This window comes from Myotis brandtii, unplaced genomic scaffold, assembly GCF_000412655.1.
Source record: "Myotis brandtii unplaced genomic scaffold, ASM41265v1 scaffold760, whole genome shotgun sequence".
In the NCBI taxonomy this organism is placed as follows: Eukaryota; Metazoa; Chordata; class Mammalia; order Chiroptera; family Vespertilionidae; genus Myotis; species Myotis brandtii.
The window spans coordinates 1,055,238-1,066,351 of NW_005371038.1; the positions used below are offsets into that span (position 1 = coordinate 1,055,238).

Genomic DNA, 11,114 nt, shown 5'->3' on the forward strand with positions numbered 1-11,114 from the left:
CTGTGGCTGGCAACCTGCCTGGGTCTCATGAAAGCCTTGCTCAGCGATGTGGGCACCCTTGGGAAGGGCTGCCCACCATCGGCCCTGGGGCTGGGGAGACCCGGGCTCGGGCTCAAGATGTCACCAGGACTCTGCCCTTCACAGCAGCCTAGCAGCTCTGCATCCTGAGCCTGGGGTGCTGCAGGTGTCTGAGGCATCGCCTGCAGCCCTGTGGTCCTGGCGGGAGGCCGCCTGGGCGGGGATTGGCTTCTTCAGCCCCTGGGAGGGACATTTTTGGGGGTTTGAGGGGCTTGCTACAGTGAACATTCACTGGCTGAGATCGAGTCTATGAACTCCTTACCATTCTTTTCTTTCTAATTGGAGAGCAAAACAAACGTGTAAGATAATTCTGCAATAATCTCTACATGCAAGAGAGTGTAGTGACTTCCATGTACGCGCGAGAGAACAATAATCAATGAAGGCACTCTCGAAGCTCCGCCCAGGTCACGGAGCGCTGTGCACGCCTCTCAGCAGCCCCAGCCCTTCCTCCCTCCGCTGCCCCCTCAGCGTCAGTGAGCACCCACCTGACGCTGCGGTACTCCTTAGCTCATCCTGGTTAAAGTTTTCCTGTACATGAGTATTTGCTAAGCAATCGATTGCTAAATGTTGCCAATTTTGAACTTTCACAAATGAAATAATATTGTATAAATTCTGCCTTGCTTTTCTCTGCTCATGAGATTCATGTATGTGGAAGCAGATCTGGCAGTCAGCTGTTTTCACTGCGGCGTGGCGTTCCACCACAGGAGTCATCTGGATTGTTTCTAGGCTGTGCTATTGCCAATGATGCCCATCTGAATGCCCCGGCAGGCAGATCCCAGACTGTGACTGCTTTGGTTCAAATCCTGCCTACCGGTTCCTGCTTGTGTGACCTCGAACAAGCTAATGCACCCTCTGTGCTCCAGGTCCCGCACCTGTAAAAGGTAGATAATAATGGTATGCACAGCAGAAGGCTGTAAGGAGAATTAAGTGAGCCAATTTAGATAAAACACTTAAAATGCACCTGGCCTGGGGTCAGTTTAAAGGATAGATATGATGATGATGATGGTAATAGCAATGATGGTGGTGGTGATGGTGGCGATGGTGGCGATGATGATGGTGGTGATGATGGTAATAGCAATGATGGTGGTGGTGATGGTGGCGATGATGATAGTGGTGATGATGGTAATAGCAATGATGGTGGTGGTCATGATGGTGATGGTGGCGATGATGATGGTGGGAATGATGGTGATGGTGATAGATGGTGGTGGTGGTGATGGTGAGGATAAGGATAGTGGTGATGGTGATAGGTGGTAGTGGTGGTGATGATAAGGATAGTGGTGATGGTAATAGATGGTGGTGGTGGTAGGGATAGTGGTGATGATGATGGTGATAGATATGGTAGTAGTGGTGGTGATGATGATAAGGAGAGTGATGATGGTGATGGTGATGATAAGGATAGTGATGATGAAGATGGTGATGGAGGTGGTGATGATAAGGATAGTGGTGATGGTAATAGATGGTGGTGGTGGTAGGGATAGTGGTGATGATGATGGTGATAGATATGGTAGTAGTGGTGGTGATGATGATAAGGAGAGTGATGATGGTGATGGTGATGATAAGGATAGTGATGATGAAGATGGTGATGGTGGCGATGATGATAGTGGTGATGATGGTGATGGTGATAGATGGTGGTGGTGATAAGGATAGTGGTGATGGTGATGGTGATGGTGATGGTGATAGATGGTGGTAGTGATGGTGATGATAAGGATAGTGATGAAGAAGATGGTGATAGGTGTTGGTGTTGGTGATGGTGGTGGTGATAATCATGATGATGGTGGTGGTGATGGCAATATGGCAGTGATGAAGGAGATGATGGTGATGGTGTGAGTGGCAGTGGTGATTTTCTGAAGAGGATGGTGATGATGGCAACTCTTGGGTACATGTGCAGAAAATCCCTGTATACAACACCTTTCATCTCCTCTTCCACTGAGCCTCTCTCTGGGTTCCCATCTCTGAGCAATATTAGCTCGTGACTTCTTTCCTACCCTTCCTCTTCCGAGCATCTGGCCTGCCCCAGGGCTGCCTCCTGCATCTTTGGCCGATGGAGTGGAGACTTAGGAGGTCTGGGCGGGGGTCCCGGCAGCAAGGTGCCTGCAGCACGCAGTAGAGCATGTGCAGTGAGGGTGCCTGTGTGGAGGACAACCTCAAAGTAGCAGCTCAGCGAAGGAAAGCCCGCAGGGAAAGGCCCGGGACACTCTGAGGGGGCCTGTAGATAGAGTCTGTGGAAAATTAGAGGTGCCAGGGAGACATATGCCAGAGAATGGGGTGCATGCCCATTGGGAAGGCTGCTTAGGGCCTTTGCAAGTGTGTGAGGTAGTGAAGGAGGGTAGAAGAGGGGTGGCAGCCACCCGGTGTCCCTTCCTTTAGTCCTTTGCTAGCCCCTGCCAGGCACCACCCTAGACCCCAGAGGGAATGCCACAATGAGCCGCCCACATCCTCTGTCTTCAGGACGAATGCCCCGGGGAGGTGTGTGGGTAAGCGATGGCTGAGGGCTGAGGGCTGTGCTATATGGAGGCAGAGAAGGCTGTTTAAAGAACTGGTATCAGCTGGCCCTGAGATAGGATGAGGCACCTTTTTGGGATGCACAGGGCCTGGGAAATGGCTGTGTACCTCCCGCAGGAGAAAGAGGGGATGCTCATGAAGTCCAAGGAGATCTGTGGGAGGGAGAGTAGGTGCGCTGGAGACGGTGCATGCGAGGCAGCTGGGAAGTGGCCAGGTGATGTGCAAGGACCAGAGTCACCAGAGGCTCCTGGGATTGGGAGGGGTGAGCCATGCTCTCCCCCAGTGTGGTGGGGGTGATGACACCGGCACGTGACATCCTCTGTCCTCGGGGGAGGGAGGCAGCCCCAGGACATCCTGTGGAGGTCAGACCCGCACAGAAGTCCGTGGCTTCATGGGGACCATAGATATTCCTGTTGGAGTTCACCCCTCACTCACATCCAGACACAGTCGCAGGAGGAGGCTGCGGGGGAGAGTGGGCCGAGTGTTTCTTCCCAAGTCATGTGTTGAGTCCTGACCCCAATCCCTGGAATGTGACCTTATTTGGAGAGAAGGTCTTTACAGATGTAACCGAGTTGAAATGAGGTTGTCCGGGTGGATCCTAATCCAGTAGGACTGGGGACTTGGGGACAGACAGATGCACAGTGACAGTGCGGCATGAAGGGGAAGGCAGAGATGGAGGCAGTGCATCTGCCAGCTGAGGAGCGCCAGCAGCCCCAGGAGCCAGGAGAGGCGCCTGGCACAGCCTCCCTCACAGCTCCAGAGGGAACCAGCCCCGCCCCACCTTGATCTCAGACTTCCAGCCTCCAGAACTTCAAGGCTGTCCATTTCACTTGTTAAGCCTCCCAGGTGAAATTGTGGTGGTGTGTTATAGCAACACGAGAAAACGAATACCGATGGGAAGGGCTCGAGATTGATTTTATTTTTTAAAAATATATTCTTATTGATTTCAGAAAGGAAGGGAGAGGGAGAGAGAGAGAAACATCAATGATGAGAGAGAATCATTGATCGGCTGCCTCCTGCACAGCCCCAACTGGGGATCAAGCCCGCAACCCAGGCATGTGCCCTTGATGGGAATCGAACCTGGGACCCTTTGGTCCGCAGTCCGACGCTCTATCCACTGAGCCAAACCGGCTAGTGCTGATTTTTAAGGAAACTATTCTTTTGTCACTATTAAATTTTTCTTTAAAGAATCTCTGCCACCCAAATACTCAGTGCTGAACGGGAGGAGACTGGACAAGACCATTTAAGCAGAGTTTGAGGTGCCAGCGTTGCAGAATTCCCACGGGCTCCGCCTGCTGCTGCGCCGGCTCCTGCAGTCGCCACGGCGCAGGTGGAAGCTGCACGAAGGATGGTGCTCACGGCGAGCCGGTGGGGCCGGACGTGGCAGGGGCACGGGGCTGTGTTCAGCCGGATTCACCAGGAGCTGCCTCTGAGGCCGTGGGCGTGTCCTGCGCACAGGAGGGCAAGCTTTGTTGGGTGGATGGTTATAAGGATCTCCCAGGAGAAAACTGGCTGTTTCATCCGCTCCACCCGCACTCCCCGGGGCAGAGCTCGTGGGCCTGGTCCAGGTGTTTACTTGTCTGACTGCTCGTGAAGCAATAGGTCAGATGAAAATGGGAGGGTTTTCAGAAATGTTTTCTTGAAGTAATGTTTTTCCAGAACAGACCGCGCAGGGGAGGAAGCAGCCAGGCTGGAGACTTGCGTGCTTGGGAACAAAAGTGCAACATGTGCCCTTTGGCCCACAGACTTAGCAGACTGTGCGGATCGGGCCAGACAGACCACCGCGGAGTCTCGCGGCTCGACCCAGCTCCTGCGATTGTGAGAAGGCAGAGCTGACACTGAGGCCGTCTGGCAGCAGGGTAAGGGAGGATGAAGATCTGGGGCAGGCAGGCCAGGAGGAGGAGAGGGCATGCAGCTTCTGCCCCGGCCCCAGAGTGAGGGCTTCCCGAATGCGGGGCAAGGCGTGCCTTTCCGTGGGAGGCGTGATGGAGGCCCCGAGGCCCATGCCCCAGACGCCACAGGACCTGGAGGTGCAGGTCAGTGGGCACGTCCCTGCGTGCTCAGCTCCTGGTGCATGCCTTTCGAACGCCTCTGGCCAACGTTCCCCCGGGCTCTGGGCAGGCTCTGCCTCCGGGTCCACATAAGCACCCTTGGTCCGTCAAAAGCACTTGTGTGGAGAATGGAGCAAAGCTCAGGGCGGAGGGACGGCCATGCCCTGTCCCCCGTGCAGAGTGCTCAGCGCTGGGGAGGCCCGGCTGGCCAGGGTCAGGGGTTGTAGCTGAGTGAAGATGCCCACGGGCGTGAAGGCTCCTGGGGCGGGGGTGGGGGTGGGGCGAGCGGGCACATGGGCTGGCCTGAAACCAGCCTGCTGAGCGCACAGCGTTTCCTTCATCCCAGTGGAGGGTCCTCAGTGCCCACCGTCGGCTCTGCCTCCCCCACCAGGCAGCCAGTTCTGCCCAGCAACCAGGCCACCCTCCATCTGCTGTCTGAATAATGAGTGCCCCTCCCCCCACTGCGCTGGCACAAGCCAACTTTCCTTCTTCTATTCACTGGATTACCCTTTCAGCTGATGGCCCATTGTTCTCCGCTAATGGCCTACAATGTGCCGGCCTGTCCCCTCTCCTCCCCTGCTGGCTGCCAGGGAGGAGGCAGGAATGCTGGCCGGGTGCTCCCCTGTGGCCGCCTCTCCCGGCCCCCCTGCAGCCTGGCCTCAAGTGTCACAATATTTTATGGGGCGCCCTCCTCCCCTCTAGTCGGGTTGACACATGGCTGTCTTCTGTGTCTTTTCAGGGCCCACCGCAGGGCAGCGCCTGGCTGTCCTGTGCCTGTGACAGATGGCCCGGGCCTGAGGTGGGCTGCAGGCTGTGCCGGGTTCTCAGTCCACCCTTGATTTTGCCACCCCTGAGAGGAGGGGACAGCGGTGTGTGCCTGAGGTGCCCGCCGGCTGGATTCACTTCCAGCTCTTTGCGGGGCCAGGGCCAGGCCCAGCAGGGGGAGGAGCCGACGCGCTGGCCCTGTCCCCTGGCCTTCTGGTTGCGGCTTGTGCAGCCGAGGGCTAAAAGGGGCGAGAGAGGGAGCAAAGCTCTCACAGGGCAGAGAACCAGCCTCCCTGGGGACGTGCAAAGGCCCAGCTGTGGTGTGTTACCCATGTGGCACTGTCCTCAAAGCTGAGCTATAGAGATGGACCTAAAATAGAGGAAGTTTTTTTATTTGAGGACACGTCAAAGCACAGACATCAGGGCCCTGTGTGAGTTGTTGGCATGTTGCTGTGCCCAGCCTTCCAGCGGGGTTCTGCAGGACGCAGGTCAGGGGCTGTGGCCCGGCCACTGCCTTCTCGATGGCCAAGCACTGACCTCCAAGGTTCCTAAACCACGACATGCAATCTGTGGGCAGCGGCTCCCTTTGTGCATGTGTGAGCACCTGTGCGTGCCTGCCCCGCGGAGGCTGAGCACGCATCCTGGGCGGCTGCCCTTTGTCTGAGCACACGGCTTTCTTCAGAGCTGCTGGTCTTAACAGCAGTGACATGCCCTGTCAGAGCCGCCTTCATCCAGGCACGTGGCCCAGTCGAGTATGCAAATGAGTCGACGCTGGCCGGTGTCCTGGGGCACCCGAGCCGCCGGCCAACACCCCGAGAGGCCCAGCAGGTGCCTCAGAAGGCAGGTGTGGGGACACCATATGCTCTGGCCAGGGTCGGCTTTCAACTCCCCGCAGGTGAGGGGGCGGTGAGAGAGGGGGCGAGAGGGGCCCGCAGCGCCTGTGGCTGCGCTGTGGCCTTGGGCTTCGCTTGCTGGGCACTGGTAGTGTTTTGTTTGTCTCTTCGGTCAGGACAGCCCTGGAACGTGGCCACAGCAGGCAGAGAAGGGACAGAAGTTGAAGGAGGGAGCTCAGCCCACTGTCAGGAGGCTCCAAACTGGGTAATTCCTTCTAATCCTCTGCACATTGGAGAGTGTTTGTGGCTGAATGAGGCACGTGCCTTCCAAATGCGCTGCTCATCTCTGCAGAGCCCTCGGCAGCAAGACCATCCAAGGCAGGGCCCCACCCCCAGAGCTTTAAAGACCCCAATACTCAGGCTGCACCCAGAACCAAGGGCCCAGGCCTCTGTCTCTCCAGTTCTCAAATGATGTCATGTTTGAGACCCCACTGGCCACATGTGCCACTTGCATTTACGTTAATGAAAATGAAATTAAAATTAGTTTCTCAGTGCTCAGTGGCTCTGGTAACAGTGCAGGGAGCATCTCATTTTCTGAGGAAGTTCCATGGGACAACGCCCGCTTTCACATGGGCGCAAGGCCCAGGGAGGTGCCCTGGTAGCTCAGGGCATGGAAGTCTCCTGACCCTCCCTCCTCAGAGCCTCAGGCCGCCGGAGTTTGGTCGCTGCCTCCGAGAATCGCGGGTGCCTTGGGCTAGCTCGGGGGACCTCCGTGCTGCTTCCAGGGGATCCTCTGAATCCTGGCCCCACTTCTGACTTATTGCAGCCACTCCCAGCGAGCACTCCTGCCACAGAGCAGCCCGGAGTATGCAAGGGGTGATGGCACACGCCGGGGTCTCTGGAACGAAAGGTCTGGCTCTCAAATGAGCCCAAGTGCACTCCAGAGGGTGTGGGCCGAGCCGGCTGGGGCACAGCGCTGGGGCTCTCCTGGCGGGCGGCGCTTCTCAGCACGTGCTGCCAACTGTTGCAAAGGAAGCCCTGGCCCCCCAGGACGAAGAAAGAGGGGACGTGTGCGCATTTCTGAGGCGCGGCCTCCCTCCTGCCCTCATTGTTCTCCCGCGGCAGCAGGCCTGCCTGCGACAGCTGGGTATCACTAACAGCTGCTTTTTCCTGGGGTGAAATTAAAAGATTAGGGGATGTGGGCACGTGCTGGCCTCAGGAGCCCAAACAATGCTTGATTTAGGGTGAAACTTGTCTGGGGACGCTGACAAAAGAGGAGGCCCCGAGCCGGCCAGGGGTCAGGAGGGGGCTGGCTCTGCGAGAGACAAAGGGCTGAGGAGGGGCGGGGCGGGGCTGGCCGCCGCTGAAAGGAGGCCTCGCAGCAGCTGCTCTGGCTCCAGAAATTTGAGACGGTCTTTTCACAAACACAAACGCGGGAGAAGAATGGGCCATGCTTCGCTGAAATGACTCGTTTGCAAATGAAAGGGAGATTGAGAGCCCTCACATTTTCCAAGTTTTCACCTAAGAGGATGCAAAATGATTAGTGCCCAGAGCACGGGCAGGCAGGGAGTGTGCCTGAGCAGATGGGGCGCTGCCAGCGGCCTGCGCCTCTGTTTACATAACAATCGCGGCCGGGAGGGGTGCCGAAGCCCCAGCCCCTAAGTGTCTAGTGAGGACACCGGGCGAGGACTCCCCGGGGCAGGTCCGCGGGCCCACGGGAGGCCTTTGCCGAAGCCCGCGGGTGTGCGTCCGAGCACCTCATAGCCAAAAGCCGCCCGTGACTGCCGGAGGCAGAGCCGCCCAGGGGGCACAGGGTGGTCACCGTCCCCAGGAGGGCCGTCCGACTTCCTGTTGGTAGTTTCCTCTCGGTGACGGGTGGTGGTCAGGCTAACTGCTAGCGGGGCGCCCTGGCCCGTCCTGCAGGAGCAGCAGCGTTTAACCACGAGGGTGCACACAGCTAGCCCTAAACGCAGGGGAGGCTTGGCCCCGGGCGCCACCCCCAGCAGGTGCAACCTCGGGGCCTCCCGGAGGCCTCCCAGGTCAAGGGCCTGGACCCGGGGCTTGCCCTGCTGTCTCCCTTCTGGAATGTTTCTGCCGAGAAGGCACAGCGTGGACTCAGCGGGGAGGGGGGGAGGAGCCCACCCAGGGATGCCGTGCACCCTCGGCTGAGGTCACCTTTGAGGTGCTGCTGCTGACCAGGCATGTTTCCCTCCATCACAGAGTCATTACCTCATCAGCAGAGGCTCGTGACACAAAGGCCAATGTTGAGAGCCTGGGTCCTTTAAGTCCCCACCCCAGTCCTTGCTCAGGGACCAGTGGAGTTTGCCCTGAGAGGGCAAGGTGAGAAGGCAGCTGCCCTCACCCGAGAGTGGCAGGAGACTGGGGTGGGCTGCCTGGGTCCGGAGGGCGCACACCCAGGTCTCACCATCAGCCCCACTGAGAGTCCGAGCTAGTGCTGTGCAGAGCAGGCGCCCGCCACAAGCCTTCAGGGACCCTTGTCAATGTAAAGGATTTACTAAATGGAGTTCAGGGGTCAAATTCGAATAACTTCTTCCTTCTAGGATTGCTGGGGATACCTGTGCTATCTTTGCTTTCTGTTCAGAGGGTGCCATTTGCTGGATGTTCCTACACACTGTCAGGTGCCCTAGGATTGTTTTCACAACACAGAATGGACTCGGGGACCCTGCTGGCTTGCCAACTACTCTGCCCAGCGGGTGGCCATGAGAGGTGCCTGTGCTGGGCTCCTAGAGGGGGCATGTGGAGGAGCTGTGGGGCCTGTCTCCAAGTGAGCTGTTTAGAGACGGATGCCTCCGAAGGCATCTGCACAGGCCCCCCTGCCGGGAACTGCAGCGTGGCTCTGAAACGCCCCAAAATGTGCTCTGGCCGCAGGAGGGCAGCTCAGGCACTGTCCTGAGACGGCAAAACGAGGGCAGATGAGGTCCTTCGACTGGGTCTCTGGTCCACCTCACCGTAGGCTGAGCTTAAACAATAAACATTCGCTTCTTGCAGCTCTGCCGGCTTCAAGTCTGAGATCAGGGTGCCACCCGGCCAGGTTCTGGGGAGGGCTCTCTTCCTGGCGTGTAGGCAGCCGCCTCCTCACTGTCCTCATGCAGCAGAGCGAGCTCTGGGCTCTGCCTCTTCCCATGAGGACACTCATCTCATCATGACCCCACCATCCCAACCTCCTCTAAGCCCAGTTCCCTCCCAAAGGCCCGGCCTCCAGGTCCCTCCCCGTGGACCTTCAACCTGTGGATTTGGGAGGGACATGAGCATCAGCCCAGATGACCAAAGGGAACCTGCTGGATGCGTTCCCAGCTGTACCTCATGCAAAGCTTACCTCACATGTCTATGAAATCTATTCGAAAGGGTCTGTGGAGGGCTGAGTGGACTTGAACACCAAGTCCAGGAGAGGCAGGGCAAGCTTAGGGGACTGTTGCTTAACAGACTGAAAAAAATATTAAGAGAAGTTATCAGCTAGAGAAGAGCTATGCTGCTACTCTTTGGTAAGCCATTTCAATTCTGAGAGGTCAACCCCCAGCTCTCAAGGTCACGATGCACACTGAGCAGGCGTCTCTGTGGGTGCCTTTGCCAGGGGCCTCCCTGAAACCCCTCTGGTGGAGACACTGTCCACCCTGCAGGGGTGCTGGCAGCTTTAAGGAAAAGGAAGTGCAGAAAGCGTTTTCCCGCCCTTCATTCTGCCTGCGGCGTGGGGCGGCTTAGTGATGAGCAGGTGGGGGGAGCCAGCAGGCCAGCCCCCTGCGTTGGTTGGTGGTGGTCCTAGTAGCTCGGCACCGCATCCCTCTCAGGGTCCGGGGGTGGGGAGGGGACGCAAGGGGCCCAGGACACCAGGGCTGCAGCACGAAGGCCCAGCTACTGTGACAACACCGGCCGGAAGGTGGGCCTGTTGGGAAGTGCTGCCTTGGCCCGGTTAGAGGCAGGTGAGCAGGCTGGCCCAGGCTGGCTGCCCAGGCGTCCAGAGCAGCTCAGTGGGGGGACCCGGGACAGAGCACCTGCCTCTTGTGCAGCTGTGGCCTGAAGGACACATCTGCTGTTACCCTCCTCCGCACAGTGAAGGCCCTCAGGTGGACCCCATGCACATCATGTCTCTCTGAATCTGAATTTGCTCTGCCCCAGGAAGTCTGAGCCTCCTGACAGCTCAGCAAAAACTAATGCCTGGCCGGCATGGCTCAGTGGTTAAGCACCGACCTATAAGCCAGGAGGTCATGGTTGGATTCCAGGTCAGGACATATGTCCTGGTAGCGGGCTTGATCCCCAGTGTGGGGCATGCAGGAGGCAGCCGATCAATGATACTCTCATCATTGATGTTTCTCTCTCTCTCTCCCTCTCCCTTCCTCTCTGAAGCCAATAAAATATTTATGTCTATATTTATAAAAAGGTAACAACCACGGACGGAGTGAGTCCGCGTGGTCAGAATGAAAGCAGCAGCCATAAGTCACAAAGACAGGGCTCAGCAGTGGTCCTTGTCCTGCGACATTGGAGGGCAGGCAGCCGGCAGGAGATGGACCGGCTCAGAGTCCTGGAGTTTCAGCCCAGCTCAGCCTCCTTGTCTGAGAGTTGGGGACAGGGGCAGCCCCCACTCTGCTGGGCCAGGGTCCCACTGCCTGCTGGGGCCTGGAACCACGCATGGCCTCCAGAGGCCCGTGCTGCGTGTCCCTGTGAGTGAGAGGAACGACCAGCAGGAATGAACATGCTCAGAAATATTCATCACCACACACGGGACACGTGTGGCCCACATGCGGTGAAGCCTGTGCAGGGACCGGGCACAGAAGCCAAGTAGGCCAAAGCCAAGAGAGCCGTGTCCTGTCGCCCCTCCTCCCCCACCTCCACTCTCCCCATGCCTTTCCCTTCCTCTCCATCCCCCGCT

The 11,114-nt window shown here is 57.8% G+C and overlaps 1 long non-coding RNA gene across 1 annotated transcript in view; it reads left to right on the forward strand.

Annotated features, from left to right (window-relative positions):
• Positions 1–4,213: 4,213 nt before the first annotated feature.
• Positions 4,214–11,114, forward strand: part of LOC102242224 — a 9,074-nt gene continuing 2,173 nt past the window's right edge. Inside the window, exons 1-2 of the long non-coding RNA XR_314532.2 lie at positions 4,214–4,439; positions 6,406–6,494. This is a non-coding gene — a long non-coding RNA (uncharacterized LOC102242224). The remainder of the gene's footprint in view (positions 4,440–6,405; positions 6,495–11,114) is intronic.